At 35.5% G+C, this 20,298-nt stretch overlaps 1 protein-coding gene across 1 annotated transcript in view; it reads right to left on the bottom strand.

Annotated features, from left to right (window-relative positions):
- Positions 1 to 11,659, bottom strand: part of Ypel (Yippee-like) — an 87,312-nt gene extending 75,653 nt beyond the window's left edge. Inside the window, exon 1 of the mRNA XM_089098300.1 lies at positions 11,576 to 11,659. The gene's annotated coding sequence lies outside the window, so the exon portion shown is untranslated. The remainder of the gene's footprint in view (positions 1 to 11,575) is intronic.
- Between the last annotated feature and the right edge of the window lie 8,639 nt (positions 11,660 to 20,298).

The following is a 20,298-nucleotide window of genomic DNA, read 5'->3' as shown; positions in this document are numbered from 1 at the left end:
TGGGACTATAGACTAGCTTTAGATTTTGCGTCATAGCTTGAAATTCACTCTTGTATAGAGACAAATAATCAGATTTCCGGAGTTCATATTATGTCATATTTGATCTTCATTTTAAGTGATACTAAAGCATATTTTTTACAATTTAAGACTGTATATTACCCACTATTGGTACTATAGCTGGTGAGAGCGAAATCCTGCTTGATAAATCAATCCAATATTTCTGTATGTTGTTCAATTACTTCACGGTTATTAAAAAATATGTAGTTTTACGCTTATGTTTTTAAGATAATTTTAATTGTATAATGAAAGTTACTAATGTCACAACTTTTCAGTAAAGCGCTAACAAAAACTATGTTTTATGCTTCCCAGTTGCAGAGGAAGTAATTTCACATTATAGCAGTACTGGATTTAACGAAGTTAATTAACTTTATTTTTTATGAAATTACATTCGGTAATGTGTAATTGCGTATCAGCTATCGTGAAGGGGAGAGGGTGAGTCATTGTGTACGCGTGGGAGGGGCTGATGCCTAAAATAGCACATTTTAATGCCCAAACTGCTAGCTCTCCATGAGTCTTCAGGTAAATGTAGAAAGAGGAAGGGGGGAATAGAAATTAATTAAGATATTTCTCTCTGTAGCATAAAATATTACATTTCCATGCCTAGGCCTACCAGCACAGAGGTGGAAAAGGCGAGGCGGTCTATCATGAGGCCTGACAGGAAACTTCTTTAAGGGTGGCAAATGCTACTAGTAATTTTGTTTTCATCAACTTTAAATGGTAATATTTCTCTTTTTCTATTTAGATCAAATATTTCAATTTATTTAAATATACGTATATAATGTATTTATTGATCAGAAAATCCTATTCTAGAAGCTATGATGGGTTCAGCCACATAGAAGATCAAAAGTCACGCAGAACTTCTATTCATATCAGAGGCAAAGCTATAAGCGTTGCCTACAGTAAAGGTCATACGCCTTCAATGTTTTATTATTTATTTATTTGTTATTTTTTCCCCATAGGCACTTCATATGGAAGGAGTCGTCGCAGAAACTTCGGAACGGGTTCATCCAATTGGAAATCGAGAGTTCTAGTGCCCTTTTTAAGAGTCAAAAGTGATCGGAGGGCAACTAGCCACCCCCCCCTACAACACTTTTTTCCCAAATACATCCGATAAAAATTTTGAGATAGCCATTTTTTTAAAATAATTCAAAGATCGTATAACAAAAACTACGGTGTTGACACAGCCTCCCAAGGCCCGGTTGCAGGCGTTGTAAGTTATGCCCTGAGGTCATATATGGTTCTTGTGAAAGGAATGCTCGTTTAAACTTCAGAGAGGGCTCATTTGATTGGACATTGAAAGTTCTAGTTCAGTTTTTAAGATTCAAAAGAGATCGGAGAGTAACCACCCCCCATGCCCTTTTTTCCAAAATGCATCCGATAAAAATTTTAAGATCGCAGACTTATTAAAAATAGTTAAAAGATCATATAACAAAACTCCGGTGTCAACACAACCCCCCAGGGCCCGGGGGCAGGCGTCGTAAGTTATGCCATGGGGGCATACATGGTTCTTATGGAAGGGAGTCAAAAGAGATCGGAGGGCAACTAGTCCCCCCACGTCCTTTTTTCCCCAAATACATACGATAAGAATTTGAGATAACCATGTTTTTAAAGTTCAAAGATCACATAACGAAAACTCCGGGGTCAACATAAACCCCCAGGGCCCGAGAGCAGGCCTTGTAAGTTATGCCCTAGGGGCCTATATGGTTCTTATGGATGGAAAATTCGAAAAAACTTCAGAGACGGCTCATTTGATTGGAAATTGAAAGTTCTAGTTCAGTTCTTGAGAGTCAAAAGGGATTGGAGGGGAACTAGCTCCCACCCCACGCCCCTTTTCCCCAAATGCATCCGATAAAAATTTTGAGATAGCCATTCTATTAAAAATAGTTGAAAATCCAGATAAAAAAACTCAGGTGTCGCCACAGCCCCCCCCCCCAGGACCCGGGGCAGGCGCTGTAAGTTATGCCCTTGGGGTATATATGGTTTTTATCAAAGGGATGCTCGGATAAACTTCAGAGAGGACTCATTTGATTGGAAATTGAAGTTCGAGTTCACTTTTTAAAAGTCAAAGAGATCCGAGGGCAACTAGCCCCCCCCACGCCCTTTTTTCCCCCGACCCATCCGATGAAAAATTTGAGATAGCCATTTTGTTAAAAATAGTTCAAAGGTAGGAACTTCATATGGAAGGAGTCGTCACAGAAACTTCGGAGCGGGTTCATCCGATTGGAAATCGAGAGTTCTAGTGCCCTTTTTAAGAGTCAAAAGTGATCGGAAGGCAGCTAGACCCCACACACCCTTTTCCCCAAGCTCATCCGATAAAAATTTTCAGATAGCCATTTTTTTAAATAGTTCAAAAGTCAAATAACAAAACTGCAGTATCAACACAACCCCCATGGCCTGGGGGATAGGCGTGGTAAGTTATGCCCTGGGGGCGTATATGGTTCTTATTAAAGCGATGCTCATATAAACTTCAGAGGGCTCATTTGATTGGAAATTGAAAGTTTTAGTTCACTCTCTCAGAGTCAAAAGAGATCGGAGGGCAACTAACCCTTCCCCCTCCAAGCCTTTCTCCCCAAACCCATCTGATAAAAATTTTGAAGTGACTATTTTGTTAAAAATAGTTCAAACATTAGATATTAAAACTCGATGTCGACACAACCCCCCAGGACCCAGGGACAGGCGTTGTAAGTTATGCCCTAGGGGTATATATGGTTCTTGTAGAAGGGATGCTCATATAAACTTCAGAGAGGGCAAATGTGATTGAAAATGGAAAGTTTTGGTTCACTTTTAAATTGTCAAAAGAGATCGTTGGGCAATTACCCCCCCCCCCCACGCTCTTTTTTCCCCAAACCCATCCGATAAAAATTTTGACATAGCCATGTAGTTAAAAATAGTTCAAACATCAGATAATAAAAACTCCGAGGTTGACACAAACCCTTTTTCTACTTTGATATTGTTACTTTGATAATATTTTTGATACTTTGGTGAACATTTGATATTGAAAAAAAAATTTGATTTTTAAATAAGGAATTTTTAAAAACTTGAAACTTTTTGCAATAAAAAACGAACAAAAATTAATAAAAAAAAAATTCGGAAAAAGAAGTCTTTCGAAGAAAAGTAGAGGCCATTTTAATCTTAAGATCAGCAGATACAAATACCTGTTAAAATTCAAACTCAAAACGACCAGAAGTTACTATTAAAGAATAAATGAAACCCTAAACGAACAGAAATTAAATAAACAATCATTGCAAAAAAAACATACAACAACTAATAATATAAATGAATAAATAAATTTTAAAAGCGAATAATGCTTAAATTGAACATGCAAATCAAGTTTAAAACGAAAAAAAAATTTGCTATTGAAGTATAAATGAAACATAAAACGAACAGAAATCAAATGAACAATCAATATAAACAAACATACAATAGATAATAATATAACTGAATAAATACATTTTAAAACGAGTGAAACTTAAATTGAATATGCAAATCAAGCTTGAAACGAACAAAAATCACTACAAACAAGAGTTTGGGTATTGCCTCCTTCTCTCACTGTAAAAGTCTAAAACCTACTGCGTCATTGGCGCTTTACTGTTGTTGTATTATATATGTGTCTTGAACAGTCTTGGAAAGTATAAACAAAATCAAATAGAATATTTGATATATAATGATATTAATTGTTGAAAGATACTCATGAATTAAAGAGACCCTGTTCCCTGATTCAAAATTTTAAGTTCAATCAGTTCAAGATTTTATTTCACTGCTATTTTATTTTCATTTTCAATGCTTTAAGAACTGGAAAAGTAAATATTTGTAATATAACTCGTTTTCAGTGAAGCTCCAATGATTCAGTAGGCCTTAGGTTTTCACAGTTAAGGAAGAGGGCACTATCCAAACTCTTGTTTGTAGTGAAACTATATTCATCTTGAACAATTTTAGAAAGAACAAATAAATTAAACTGAATGTTTGATGTATAATGATATTAATTGCTGAAAGCTCATCAGTTCAAAATTTTACTGTTATTTAATGTTTATTTTCAATATTAAGTACAAAAAAAATATTTGTAATACAATTCGTTTCCAGTAAAGCGCCAGTGACGCAGTAAGTTTTAGACTTTTACAGTGAGAGAAGAAGGCAATACCAAAACTCTTGTTTGTAGTGATTTTTGTTCATTTCAAGCTTGATTTGCATATTCAATTTAAGTTTCACTCGTTTTAAGATTTATTAATTCATCAAGGAGGCACACTTGTGCCTCTTTAAAGAGGCGACCCACCACAATGTTAAGCGATTTCCGGTCCTAGCGGTCGCAGAGAGACAGCGGTGATCGCATTTTGTAGCCCAAGCTCCAACTAAGAAACGTGCAAAATTTCACCCCTTCCGACTTTATCTTCATGGGTAAAAGTGGGCCGGAAGTTTCGACCCTCCGACCACAGCCCCCCTTTAACGTTGTCCGATTGGGCTGAAATTTAGAGGTTGAGCTTTCCTAGGGCCCGGGAGCTTATCTTCGAAATTTCAGCTCAATCCAATTACTCCTTCCCTGTTTTCCAAAAAAACAAATATAGCCACTTAAAGTTCATTTCTCTTCTTTTTTTCATCAGCCACGCCTACAGGCCACAGTTGGCAACGGATCCGGGTGAATGAGGACTCATTCGAAGTGGAATTCGACCTGTTAGGGCTTTTTGATATTTTCCGACCAACAAAATTATCCCCCGAATTTACATTTACGAAAAACCTCGTTTTCCTATAAGAGCCCATGTTAATTTTTCCCACCACAGCCCCCCTTTAACGTTGTCCGATCGGGCTGAAATCTAGAGGATAAGCTTTCCTGGGGCCTGGGAGCTTATCCACAAAATTTCAGCTCAGTCTGATCCTTCCTTCTCTATTTTCCAAAAACCAAATATCAAGTTTTGTGGGTATTTGCTTGCGTCAAAAATACATACGAGAGACTAAAATAATATAACAAGTGTCTCTGTGGTACAATGGTCGCTGTTCCTGACTGTCAGGCGGAAGATCCGGGTTCGATTCCCTGTCATAGGAAATTTTTTATATACTGAATTTAAAGTCTAAAAAAGAAACTAAGTTTCTTTTTTAAATCCAATCTATTAAATCCTTCGGCTCAACAGGCGTCTCCAGAAGAATATTACAGTCGGCCTTCAGGTTACAGGTAAGTCTCCACTGCTTTGATAACATGCCGTATACCCGCATGCTCGAAGAAAAGTTGAAAAAAGAAAATCTGACTGTGCATTTGATTTGAGTATTCAGGAATTAAAAGTATTAATACAAGAATCTTCAAAAGCGGAGGGTACGGGAGGTAGCAGCCCCCCCTCATTAACACCTGAAAAGATCAGCTAACAGTTAGTCAAGCAATAATAAGTAATAAAATGTAAAAAAACGTGCAAAAATTATTTGAAAAAAACTACGTTTTCTAAAGAGTTAAAGAGGCTGAGTCACAAGTTCGAACCTTAAAACGTACAGGGATTAGAAGGTGCTGTTGGGGGGCTGCCGCCCCCCCAACCCCCGCTTCCGTATATGAAAGGGGCTGTGCTCCCTCAACGCCTCGCTCATTACGCTAAAGTTTGACTTTCTCAAAACTCTTTTTTTTAAACAATAAAAACTTTAGCGTAAAGAGCGAGGCGTTGAGGAGGGCACAGCCCCTTTCATATACGGAAGCGGGGGTTTGGGGGGCGGCAGCCCCCCAACTTCACCTTCTAATCCCTGTACGTTTTAAGGTTCAAACTTGTGACTCAGCCTCTTTAACTCTTTAGAAAAAATAGTTTTTTTTCAAATAATTCATATTAGTATCTATTGTATGTTTGTTCGCATTGATTGTTTAATTAATTTCTGTTCGTTTTGGGTTTCATTTATTCTTCAATAGCAAAATATTTTTTTCGTTTTAAGCTTGATTTGCGTATTCAATTTAAGCCTTACACGTTTTAAGATTTATTTATTCATTTATATTAGTACCTGTTGTATGTTTTTTTGCTATGATTGTTTATTTAATTTCTGTTCATTTTGGGTTTTGTCTATTCTTTCATAGTAACTTCTGGTTGGTTTTGAGTTTTAACACGTATTTCTATCTGCTGATCTCAAGTTTAAAATGGCCTTTATTTACTTTTCTTTGAAAAACTTCTTTTTTGGAATGTTTTTTTTTTAATTAATGAACAATAAACCCCCCCCTCGTCGAGCCAAAATTCTGCAGCAGAAATATTAAAAAGGACTTATTGAACAAAAATATTATTCGTCGCAAATTTTCAAAGCATATTCGAATTGTGTCAAAACTTTAAATTGCAACCTAAAATTTTAATTCTTAAGGAGAGAAAAAAATGAAAAAGTAGGGCGGTACTAATGAATTTTTAATTATGGATATATTTTTTAACCGGAATACACCAGGCGTTTAAGGGGCAAGTACCCCACATTATATCTTGGTTAGGCCTGAGCACGATTTGGAAAATAATCAGAAATTAAATTTAAAACTAATTTTATCAACTCAAAGTAAGGAGCAGCTTTTAAACCTATTTGAACAGAAATTATCCTGTATATAAGGGGGGCTCTGTCTTCCTTAACTCCTTGATCTTTACTCTGAAGTTTGACCTTTTGACCTAATTCTTTAAGAACATTTACCGAAGCACACGACCAATTGAATGGGAAAAAGAAGGTTTCTTAAAGCACTAAAAATTTTAGCTTAATGAGCGAGCAGTTGAGGAAGGGGCAGTCCCCCTTAAATATAGAACAATTTCGCTTCGTTTGAAGTTTTAAAGATGCTCCTTACTTTTAGCTTAACAATATTTTTCATTATTTAATTACATTTCATAAAACAATAAAGTTTTATGAGCACAATGCTTTTGCTAATGCAGAAAAACGGTCAATAATTAAATGCTCTCTGTTTGGTTTTTGATGGGTAGCAAAGCTTAGAGACAAACATTTTTTTAACTTGGTTATGAAACACTGATATATTTAACGCCTTCAGACTCTGCATTTATAAAAAGAAAGCATTTTCAAAGTATTTTGTTCAAAGTAAAGCACTGAAATTAAGATTTAAAAACTCAAATAAGGATTTCTAGTACTGAGCCTCTTTGAGAAAGGCTGAAGGTGTTGAATGTTACAGAGTAATATTGATATTTTATTATTTTCAATTCAATTTTAAATACTAAAAACCGATATATTTGATGGCTCTATACTATATAAGTATAAAGTGTTAGAGCTTTTTCCAAACTGAACATCTAGACCAATAAAATTACTCCTTGTAAAAAAAAAAAATAAACAAATAATAATAAAACACAAAAAACACATATCCGTTCTGGGGGAAAATACAAAATCAAACATTTATGATTATAGTGGCCTCAGATATCAGTTTGTGTGTACTCATCAGGGCCGTCACATATGGGGGAGGGGAAGTGGACGCCCCCTCCCAATGTTTTTCAGCACTTGGTAAAAAATATGAGTTGGTGAAATCGTGTAATGATTTGTAAATAAATTCGTATAGCAAATCGTGTAAATAAAGATCAAGAAAATACTGACACGTCACCTACCGAAATTTTGAACTTGGTTGGTAAATGCAGCAGCTTTACTGACTTTTGCCATGATTTTACAGATGGTGCCACAATTTTCCATTTGGTAAAATAAAAAGCATGAAAATAGTGACATGACATTTTTCAAAATCTCAATCTTGGTCGGTAATTGCAGCGGTTTTACCATGCTGATTATTGATAAAAAAAAACAGTCAGCAGAAATTACTAGCCAGTCGGTAAAATTCCTCTCCCCCTGCCCAAAAAAAACACATTTTGGCTAGTAACGACCCTGGTAGCCATGCATGCTAAATTCGACAGCGTATTTTTATCGGGACTGTCCCCTTTTTAATGTATTTTCCTTCTTTTTCTATAACTATGCAAACTTTCTTATGAACTAATAACTTGGGATATTTAACATCAAACTCAAAACAAAAACATATTTCTAATCATCATAAAAAGCTGATTCTTTGATTTAATGTTATCAAGGTTCTTATGCTTTCGTTAATTCAAACAGTTCGTGGTAACAAACTGTAAGTAAGAAGCAACTCGGCCCAAAAATAACCAAACCTCTAAAAAAAGGAATTTTGATAACAATAGATACATCAAAACAATTAGCTTTTCATGCTGATTCCAAATATGTAAGATTCATTAAATTTGATGTTACCCGTCAAAATCTAATAGACTGAGAAAGTTTGCCTTAGTTTTGAAAAGGGGGAGGGGGGGGGGTACTCCAAAAAATCCATGGAATTTTACTAAAAATCACACCTTCAGATTCAACATATCAGAGAATCCTACTGTACATGTTTCAAGCTCCCATCTGCAAAAGTTGAATGTTGTATTTTTTGCCAGAAGAAAGATCATGAATGCATGTTTATTTCTGTGTTTGCTTTTTATTCTTTCCAGAGGTGATTGTATTGAACTAATGGTTAAGAAAGATTGGGAGAGGGCTCAATTAAAAGTTCTAGTGCCCTTTCAAATGACCAAAAAGATTGGAGGGAAGCTAGTCCCCCTCAAATGCCCTTTTCCTTCAAAGTTTGTTGATCAAAATTTTTAGATAGCCATTTTGTTAAGCATAATTGAAAGGTCCAATATCAATGTCTTTGGGCATGATGCAACCCTCCCTCCACAGCCCCCAGGGAAAGGGCTGTAAGTTATTAAATTTCCCCATTGTTCACATATAGTATTTGTTACTGGGAAGTATACAGACATTTTTTTTTTGGGGGGGGGGTCTGCTGGGAGAATTTTCTGTTGGGAGGCAAGTTTCTTGGTGTGAGCATACAAGGAAAAATTGTACATGGGGGGAAGGGGGGAATTCCCCAGGATTCCCATCCAAAGTTCATTTTATTTATCTTACTTTCTCTTTAGCAATTTAATTTTACATGTGGAGATTTTTTGGGGGAACTGTCAGAGAGAAATTTTCAGTGGGGTTGGAATTTTCTTGTGGATTTTTCCATGAAAGGGGACTTCCGCAGGAGAAATTCTCAAAAGGGAATTATCACCACAAGAAATTGTCTCTGGGGAAGTTTTCCATTGGAGGGGGGCCATGAATTATTTATCATGAACTTTTCAGGCAGAATCATCTGCAAGAAATTTCCTGGGGGAAATTTGCAGCAAGGATGGAATTATCCATAAACTAGTGCATATATTCCATTTTGTATCTCCTTAATAAATAGTCTATGCCATCTCCCCTTACTTTTCTCTGGTTCTCATAAGACCAATCACTTCAGAATGTCTTACACAAAACCCTCAACCAAGCTCAAAGCTTTTTTTCTAACACTTCTCTGGCTGTTTTTCAAACTTTCCTTCCTAAGAAAACTGATGCTACTTTGCCAACTGTTTTGCTAAAATCATTTGATCCATCTTCTATATTCTCAAATTCCAGACTCTCTAACTGTGTATCCAATATTGTCGGAATATAAGATTAATCTAAAAATAGCTCATTTTCACAACTTTCATGGCTTTTCAACTTTGAACTCCTGAATCAGCTTTTAGTCCCAGAATAGTCATGCATTGCTCAAGATGAAATACCAAATGCAGCAATGGAATTGCTTTGATGGGATATGAAAGGTTTTTTTTTGGATGGGGTTTTACTCAAATATTTTTTTTTTTGGGGGGGGGGGGGTACACAAAAAAAACACCAAAAAACGCATACAAAATTTGTTTATATCCATTTCTGTTATGCTTTTACGAGTCAAAAAAATATTTTGGGAGGGGGTTCAAACCCCCTATCCTTGCTTGAGTTGAAAACACAGGCTGTTCAGCCCAGCTCAGCATGATGGATGTGTTGGACCCCATTCTGTCACTCTCTTTGATCTTCTTATCAAGGATGAGCAATTTCCAGCCAGGATTTGTCCCATTTATGTTTGCATTTCTAGCATCCTCCTAGAGACTCCAGGTTTTTCTTGACTGTGGCATACCATGATTTAGATGGTATCATTGTTGTTTCTTCCACTGGGATGGGGGGGGGGTATAAATTCAATGGACTGGTGGTTCAGGTACTTGTTTGGGCACCACAATAATGTGCCCAAACCACTAGAGCATTCTACTCTTTACAATAGGAAATAATGAAGGCTTCAAATTGTACATTTGCATTAAATGGTTGTTGCTCATCCTTTGGGTAAGTTTCCAGGAGCAAATGGCTCTTAGGAATTTTTGATCAAATATGACAAGCCATCATTCTTCTTCTGCCTTTAGCAGCCAGGTTTTGCACCCATATACCAAACTGGAGGGGATGCACACCATATAGGTTTGGATTTTCAGAAGTCATAGGTTTGGGGGTTTCGGAAGTTTGACTCGGGGTTATATGGAGGTTCAGTTGCACAGTGGTTTGGTTATAGAGGGGTTTAGTTACAGGGGGGTTCAGTTGCTTGGGGGTTCAGTTACATGCACACCAAAGTACTATCCCCACTCCTTCTCTCTCTAGAGGGTCCTGGCCTTTGATGACCTTTAAAAATATGTGTGTTATAAAACTGAAACCTTGCAAAATAGATGTTTCTCTTGAATAATATACAACAATATTATTATCTGCTGCACAACTTTGATTAATCCCATCTATACTAATTTTGAAGATATGAATGCATTTCCTAAATTAAAAAAAAAACATTACTATTACTGAAAATTCTGCTTATAAAGTAGGAATTGCGACACCAAAGTTAAAGCTACAAAAGAAGAGCCTGATAACTGAGAATTAAGGTAAGTGTTGTTTTGTCAAAATTTCAATAGGTAACCTATAGACCTGTCATGTAGGCATATTTCAGGACCTTCTAGAGGAAGAAGGAGTGGAGGTAGGTATTTCAAAATACCTTCCCAGGACATACTTTAGTCTGTGGATCCATCACTGAGTTTCATTTTTATAACCTAACCCCTTTCCAAAATAGCCAAAAGTAGCTAAACTAGAATTTTACCTATATTACTCCTGAACAACTTATACGCCTAAGTTAACTAGTGTTGATAACTTCTTTGTGTGGTTACAAAATGAAATACCTTTAGATGCTCAAGATGCAATTTGCAACAGAAGCTATTATTGTATTATGTATTATAGCTAAATTATTGTGCCACCTGCAAATTTACCAAAAATTAGGCTATTTTTCATTGAATATACCAAAAAAAAAGGTATTTCTAGAATATAGAGGAAGTCAGTTGGTGCCACTGTGACCAGGCCTAGCCAGTTTACTCTAAACATATAAGAAAGTAGGCTAGTGTCTGAAAAGCTGTAGTTTACCTTTTCTACCTGAATGGAGCTTGTAACAATCTAGAAGCAGTTCTCTTTTGAAGGAAATGAATTAAAACATGAAGAGTAGTAAGCTAGGCTACCTTTAGATAGGATCCTTAAATTAGCCTATACTCTTTCCATATAACATGGTTGCTTTTCTGACAGTGCACACACCCCCCCCCCCCCACTGATACCCCAGGATATTGTCGCTAGCCTATAGCTCCTGATGCCGCTATAACTCCATGTTAGCCTATTTCTATAAAAATAAAAGAAAACACTAACAGAATAAAATGCTTACTTTATAGCAGGCTAAGCATGGATCAAATGTAATATCTTATCGTCAAAATCAAGCAGTAAAGGAATAATCCACTTAGGATCACTAAATTAATTCAATGAAGCCGCATTAGTTTTGTTCAAATATTTAGCTTTATAAAATAATCAAGATGTCGCCAAGGCATACTAATAACCATCGTAAACAATTAAAACCTATTCCTTTTCCATCTGGAATTTGTAATTGAATTTGACGTATGAAGCAAGGAAGAAAAAAAATAATGAATGAAAAATAAAATCAAATAGGTGAGAAAAATGAGGGTAGTTTCAGCCAGTGAAAAAAATGAAACGAAAATAAGCAGATATTTTGACAAGGACCTCCACCAAGTCGTCTTCAGTGCTCAGAAAAAATCTAACCTTTTGAAGTGAACCTCACAAGAGCAGAATTAACACTAAAATTCTTTGCTTAGCAATAAATTCATTAATCTATAAATCTATTACATATATATCTATATAGATTATAGCAATAAATGAATTTTTCTACAGTACGATTGGTGAATCGTCTTTCATTTTTTCTGCCCTGTTTGATTTAGTGTTAATTCTGCTCTTGTGAGGTTTACTTCAAAAGGTTAGATTTTTGTTTGTTTTATTTTTTTCTAAGCACTGAATATGACTTGGCGGATGTCCTTGTCGAATTATCTGCTTACTTTCGTTTCATATTTTTCCACCGGCTAACACTACCCTCGTTTTTATCGCCTATTTGATTTTACTTTTCATTTATTTTTTTCTTTGCTTCACACGTCATGTATAGCCAGTCTAGTCTTAGAATGTATTTAATTAAATTTGAAGGTGACATTCCAGAAAAAATACGAAATTTTGACTTTCAATTAGATTTAACAAATAGAGCCATTAACATGGCTTATTTCAATGTAATACTCTAACTTAATAGCAGAAAATACTTCAAAAGAAGTAACTAAAACATCTTAAGTCTTGTACGCTCTCAACTTCCATTATGAGTCTGATGGACCGTACTCTACATAATATGTTGAAACAGAACGGAAGATATTCAGTTTGGTATCTGTGGGCCAGGCATCAAAAGAGCTTCAGCAATATACATGGATCTTCATCAAAGCATCTCTATCGCAGCCTATAGTTACGAACACCGCGAAATACATAGGGACTAATTAATAGTTGCATGACATCTAACAGAAAAATAACTTGAAAACAGTGGAAATTACCAGGTATGCTTAGAAGGGGCTCAGCTTCCACAGAATCAAGGTCAACAAATTACTGGTGGCCTTGTAAAGGGAGAGCAATGCGTCTTTAAGCCTCTATGTTTAAAGAAAACTCTAATTAAACCCTTCTGTAAGAAATATGATAAGAATGAGTATGGTAATTATAGAGACATTCGCTGGGGTTTCTGTAGGAAAAAAATTGCTTAGTACGATGATATCTTTTAGATTCTGCTCATTAACCTTGTTTCTTACATTTCCGTACACTCTTTTAACAGTACTAACTTAGTTTTCTAGCTTTACGCGGAATCCTACACCAAGCCTTATTAGTCTAAAGATTCTATTTAATTAATTTCGAACGATTTATTTTTTCTTGTATTGCTCATTAACTTTGTTTTTTAATTTTCGTACACTTCTTAAACACTCATAACTTAGTTTTTCAGCTTTACGTGTATTCCTACACCAAGTCATATCGCACAAAAGACTATATTATGTTAATTTCAAAGAAGTTCCGTTTTTTGTTTTTTACATACTATTCAAAAGACTTTAGTCTTTATTTTAGTCTTAGAAATTAACTACTTCCAAAGACTATATAAACCTCCGTCAAATGGGAATTAAATTGTCACATTAAGGAAGGAAGGATTTCTTTAAGGAAGGATTTTTCCAAGAAATTCGAAAGCTTAGAAACATCGTTGTTAGCGAAATCCGTAAACCAAGAAAGGAGCATGGTGCGCACGTGCTCAATAAGTTATTGTATTCAGACCCTAAGAAATTCCACAAAAGTGTCCAAGATCTGATGGGAAAGGTCTCTTCAAAATTTTTCATACTGGACAGTAATGGTGACCCAGTGGGTGCGGATGTCATAAATGATCATTTTGCTTCCATTTGTAAAATTCACCCGCCACTGCAGCATATGCCGGTCAACAGTGCAGTGAGTGACATTCCTGTGATTGAAATTCATCAGACTCAACTTAAACTCGAAACTCTTGACACAAATAAGTCAGTATACCCAGGTGATAGCCCTACCAAACTGATTGTGGAATGGGCCCAGTATTAGAGTGTACCTCTAACTGCTATTTTTAACCAATGTTTTGTAGATGGTATTTTTCCAGTGTGCTTTAAACGAGCCATTATATCTCCTATACAAAAAACTAAGGCCCCGAAAGTTCCCTCTGACTTAAGACCAATATCAAAAACCCCCATTTTGCCTAAAATCTTTGAAAGTTTTATTTACCATTTCCTTTTTGACGATATTCATGATAAAATCAACCTAAATCAGTTTGGCTTTAGGCCGAATCATAGCACCACATATTATATACTTGATACTATTTTCAAACATCTTGAGTTGAATAGTTCCTACGTTGAGGCTGTTTTTGCTGATATTAGCAAAGCCTACAACAATTTGGATCATCGGACATTTTTAGATAATGCAAGGGCCTTAGGAGTAAGAGACTCGGTTTTATGTAAGTTAGCTACATTTTTGTCTGACCGTGAGCAATGTGTAGTCCTTCCTAACGGGGATTCATCAGGTTTTTCCTCAATTTCCTGTGGAGCACCTCAAGGGACTAAGTTAGGTCCTTTAGCATTTTTAATAGTTTTTAATAATGTTTTACCAAGTTTTGACAACTCTTTTAAATTTGCGGATGATTTGACATTACTGAACCTTTGTCAAACATCTAATACTTTGAATGTTACACTCGATTCACTAATTAACAATTTGAAGAATGATCTTGACAATGTTAAACTCAACTCAAGCATGCCCAGAAGCAGTTTCATGTTATTTTTTTATTTTTAAATATGCCCCAGATGAGTAAAATCCTTTGCTTACCGAATAGACATACGGTTAAACTGCTCGGTGCGCAGTTGTGCAACGACCCCAAACGGAGCTTTCGCATTTGCTATTTAATTAAATCAGGTAGTTTTCTCCCTAAATCTTTCTCTCTTCTCAAACGGTTCTCCATATCAATCCAAAACCTTAAAATAATTTATTTGTCTTATATAAGGCCCTGTGTGGAATATGCTTGTCCTGTCTGGCACCCTGGGTTGACCAAAGACCAATGTTCTAAAATTGAAAGTATTCAAAAAAGGGCAATAAAAATTATTCTGGGGACGGCCTATACTACATACGATGAAGGTTTGGCTAGACTTGAATTTATTACATTGGAATCACGACGTCATTTCCTTACCCTGAACTTCGGTCAGAAGTGCTTTAGTTGTGACTATCATCGACATTTTTTTCCTCCTTTTAAAGAAAACCCCCCCACCCTTCCTAATGCAAGACTCGAAGCTTGTAGAGCTCCGAATACCCAACTGGACTTGAATCTCAAAATGACGACCGCTAGACGCAGAAGCTCTTTTATCCCCTATTTTGTTTCCCATTTTAATAATTGATATGACTTTTGCTTTTTGTTTATCCCCTAACATCTGTTTAATTATTGATTTTTTTTTTTTTTTATGTTTATCCCATAACATTTGTTTTGTTATGATAATTTTGACGTGCTTATGCTAGCTTTTGTGCTATTTTAGCCAATAAATCATATTTTATTCTATTCTATTTGTTTTTTTCATATTAGTGCCGAGTGCACAATGATTTTTCGTCCCGTTCACGTCATAGGCAGGGCAATAGCGCTGCCTAAGTAAAGAGCGATGTGGTAAAGTAAAGAGCGAAAATTCGGACTTTGATATAAATTTGGAATTATTTCTGATCTTGACTGGATCATTTTCTGTATACACACACACACACATATATATATATATATATATATATATATTTGTTTATTTTAGATCAGGGCACTTCGTATTGAAGGAGTTTGTCGTAGAAACGTCGAAAAGGACTCATTATATGGAAATTGAAAGGGCTAGTGCCCTTTTTAATAGTCAAAAGGGATTGGAAGGCAACTAACCTCCATCCCACGCCCACCATTTCCTCAAACACATCCAATCAAAATTTTGAGATAGCCATTTTGTTAACGCAGTGGAAAGGTCCGGAAAGTGTGTCTGTGAGGATGGCAACCCCCCACAGCCCTCATGGAAAGGGTTGTAAGTTATGCCCTGGGGGTAAATACAGTTTTTAAGGAAACGGTGGTCGTAAGATCTACAGAATGGGCTTATTTGATTGGAAATCAGATGTTCTAGTGCTCTTTTTATGAGTCAAAGTATCGAAGGGCAGCCATCCCACAAGTTGTATTTTTCACAAATGAGTCCAATAGAAATTTTTAGATAGTATTTGGTCAAAAGTAGTCCAAAGATCATATAATAAGGCCTTTGGGGTTGACAGAATCCCCCGGAGTCTGGGGGTAAGGGTTGTAAGTTATGCCCTAGGGGCATATAAGGTTTTTATGGAAAGGGCGGTCGTGTGAACTATAGAAGAGGCTTATTGGATTGGAAATGTATAGTTCTAGTTCTCTTTGAAGAGTCAAATATGATAGAGAGCAACTATCCCTCCTCCTCCCGACATTCTCTTTTCTTGAAACGCATTTAATTGAAACTGTGATATAGCCATTTTGTTACCCATAATCCAAAAATCATATAACAATGTTATTAGGGTGGACACAATCCCCTAGATCCCATGGGAAACGGTTGTAAGTTATGGCCCTGGGCATAAAAGGTTTTTATGGAACGGGTGGTCCTACACTACAAACATTGGATCGGATGGAGCTCATTTGATTGGAAGCTGGAGGTTTTAGTGTCCTTTTTAAGAGTAAAAAAATAAACGGAGGGTAATCAGCCCCCCCCAAAGCCTATCAATCCCCAAAACATATCTGATTGAAATTTTAACAGAGCTATTTTGTTCGGCCTTGTTGAAAGGTCCAATAATTATGTCTTTGGGGATGTCAAACCCCCAAAGTCCTCAGGACAAGGGCTGTAAGTTAGGTAATTTGATCATTATTTATACATTGTATATGTTATTGAGAAAGGTATGCATGTTTGAGCTTTACTTCCAAGAAGACAAAAGGCATTCAGGTTAGCCTTTCAGAGAATGTTGAGGTGAGTTTTGAACTAAATCAAAACACGTTATGTGTATAAGATTGTCAAAAGGGTGTAACACAGGAATAAGTGAGTATATTATTTGGAAAATTCAGGAAATGACAAGGGATATGATCAAAAAGGCAATATTTGCGTGCTACCAATACTACTACAACTACCACCACTACTACTACTAGACTACTCCATTTACGGTACGGAGGGAAAATTTGAACTAAATCAAAAGACGCTATGTGCATGCAAATTGTCAAAATAACCTATCTCAAGAATTCATTTGGGTATTAAGTTGGAACTTTCAGAGAATGCTTAAAGGGGAAGATCATCTTACCAAAGCAATATGTGCACACTACTTCTAAAAGTGCTAATACTACTGTTACCAGGGGCGTCGTTTGGGGGGGGGGGGGTAGGGGGCAACCCCCTCCAATTAATGTGGAGAAAAAAATTATTATATAGCCCATGACACCTCTGGTCCCTCAATAAAAATGTTGGAGATGCGCCTCTGACTGTTACTGCTATATTTACTACTACTACTACTACTACTTCTATTGCAACAGGTTATCAAAAGGACATGTCAGCAATGCCATAGCAATGGCAAATTCTATTAAGTTGAAACTTCCAAGAATGGATGAGAGGGATGGTGTACTGACCAAAAATCAATATTTTAATATTCCTGCTGCTAGTAGTCCTACCACTATTCAACACTATTGCTATTAATATCAGTACTACTATTGTGGCTACTATTTCAACTATACCTAAGGCTATGAAGGTCAACTTTTCAAGGAATTTTGAGTGGGGAAGGTGAACTGAATCACAACAAGCCGTATGTATGCAGGTTGCCAAAAGGGTGTAACAGCAGTATCTTAGGAACAGTCTGGTGAGTGAAGTTGAAAATAACAGGGCTTGTAAAATAAGTTTTTCAAAGAAAAGTAAAGGCTATTTTAAACTTAAGCTCATGAGATACAAATACCTTTTAAAATTCAAAGTCAAAACGACCAGAAATTACTATTAAAGAATAAATGAAACCCAAAACGAACAGAAATTAAATAAACAATCATAGCAAAAAACATACAACAAGTAATAATATAAATGAATAAGTAGGTCTTAAAGCGAGTAATGCTTTGATTGAATATGAAAATCAAGCTTTAAATGAAAAAAATATTTTGCTATAGATGTATAAAATGAAACTTAAAACGAACAGAAATTAAATAAACAATCAATGCAAACAAACATACAGTAGATATTAATGTAAATGAATAAATAAATTTTAAAACAAATGAGACTTAAAATCAATATGCAAATCAAGCTTGCAACGAAAAAAAATCACTACAAACAAAAGTTTTGGTATTGCGTCCTTCTCTCACTGTAAAAGTCTAAAACCTACTGCGTCATTGGCACTTTACTGAAAAATATATGCGTCTTGAACAGTCTTGGAAAGTATAAACAACATCAAACTGAATATTTGATGTATAATGATATTAATCGTTGAAAGATCCATCAGTTCAAGAATTTATTTCACTGTAATTTTATTTTTCTTTCCAATCTGTAAGAACTGGAAAAGAAAATATTTGCAACATAATTCGTTTTCAGTTAAGCGCCAATGACGCAGTAGGCTTTTGTTTTTTATTTACAGTTAAGAAAGGGGGCAGTATCCAATCTCTTGTTTGCAGTGAAACTATATTCGTCTTCATCAACTTTAGAAAGAGCTAATAAATTAAACTGAACATTTAATGTATAATGATATTAATTGCTGAAAGCTCATCAGTTCAAAATTTTACTATAATTTTAATGTTTATTTTCAATATTTAATGTTTATTTTTAATGTTTTTGTTTATTTTTAATGTTTATTATAAAAAACAAAAGAAAATATTTGTCATAAAATTGGTTTTCAGTAAAGCGCCAATGACGCAGTAGGTTTTAGACTTTTACAGTGAGAGAAGGAGCTGGAACCGAAACTCTTGCTTGTTGAGATTTTTGTTCGTTTCAAGCTTGATTTGCATATTCAATTTAAGTTTCACTCTTTTTAAGATTTATTTATTCAGTTATATTTGTATCTATTGTATGTTTGCTTATATTGATTGTTTATTTAATTTCTGTTCGTTTTGGGTTTCATTTATACTTCAATAGCAAAATATTTTTTTCGTTTTAAGCTTCATTGGCATATTCAGTTTATGCATTATTCGCTTTTAAGATTTATTTATTCATTTATATTATTAGGCCTACTTGTTGTATGTTTTTTTTGCAATGATGGTTTATTTAAAGGTCATATCTGACGTTCATTTTTATTCTTAAAAAGGGCACTAAAGCTTCCAGCTTCCAATCAAATGAGCTTCATCCGATCCAAAGTTTGTAGGACCACCCGTTCCATAAAAACCTTTTATGCCCTGGGGCATAACTTACAACCCTTGCCCATGGAATCTGGGGGATTGTGTCCATGTATTGTTGAGGTGTTTTATTGGCAACCATAAAGAAATGGTCTTTTGTTTTAGTTATAAAACAACATTTAGTTTTAAAGCATATTGGGCCAATTGTATAATTGTAGGGGGTTGACATACAATATTCCTAGATACACAGTTGCTGGACCGTTATGCTATGCTGAATAAAATGGCTGTGTCAAAATTTTGACTAGAAGTTTGTGGAAAATGAATGGGCTTGAGAGAAGGGCTGATTGCTCTTCGATCTGTTTTACTCTTGAAAAGGGCACTATAACTTTTAATTTTGAATTTAGGGTGGTGCTGATACAGTTATTTCGTTTAATTGAAACTCCCGCTAAACGTCCCCTAAAAGTTTCACCTTAATACCCTTAGCGTCATTTGCTACAATAACTATAGCAGTAGCATTAATAGTATGCACATAGTGCCTTCTGGCTAGTTCAAAATCCGCCCCAACTTTCCCTTAAAGGTCCAACTTAATAATATAAGCCGTTCTTGATTGATAAGATAAGGTAAGATAAGATTTATTGCAAAAACTTGTGTGCCATAGCAACATATAATACAGTCTACAAACAAAGCTCAGGAACAAAATACAACTTTAGATAATAAAAATTAAAAAAGAAATAAGAACAACAAAGCGACAAAAAAGAAATACACCAAGGTTTGGCATTTTAACCAACACACACAAATCATAATAACATTCAAATCCTAAAAACAGTAACAGGCTATCGCCTCAATCATAATTCCCTATGTCTAATCCCTAAACAAAGAAACTTACGCAACTGTTTAATAGCACATGTGTTTCTCTCAGCCATCCGCTCAATTAACCAGCATTCACTCCCTAACACTCATCCAAAACATTCATTCCGCAACTTAGACAGCTCTTCACACTTGGATACAAAATGAAATAAGCTATCATTAACAAATCCACACATTGGGTAAGAGTAAGGGCCAGCCGCCAGCGTAAACTTTCCCAAAAAAATTCTTTCTCTCACCTAAATCCAAACTATCCCCTCTTACCAACAAAAAATTCTTCAAATCCTTTTTATTCAACTCAAATTTAAAATTAACCTCCTCACCCCCAACAGTCTTTGGCTTGAGAGTAA

Source organism: Artemia sp. Qi Xiang Cuo, chromosome 12 (assembly GCF_049724085.1).
Source record: "Artemia sp. Qi Xiang Cuo chromosome 12, ASM4972408v1, whole genome shotgun sequence".
Taxonomy (NCBI): Eukaryota; Metazoa; Arthropoda; class Branchiopoda; order Anostraca; family Artemiidae; genus Artemia; species Artemia sp. Qi Xiang Cuo.
The sequence above is the reverse complement of the archived record's forward strand: the minus strand, read 5'-3'. Positions and strand labels throughout refer to the sequence as shown.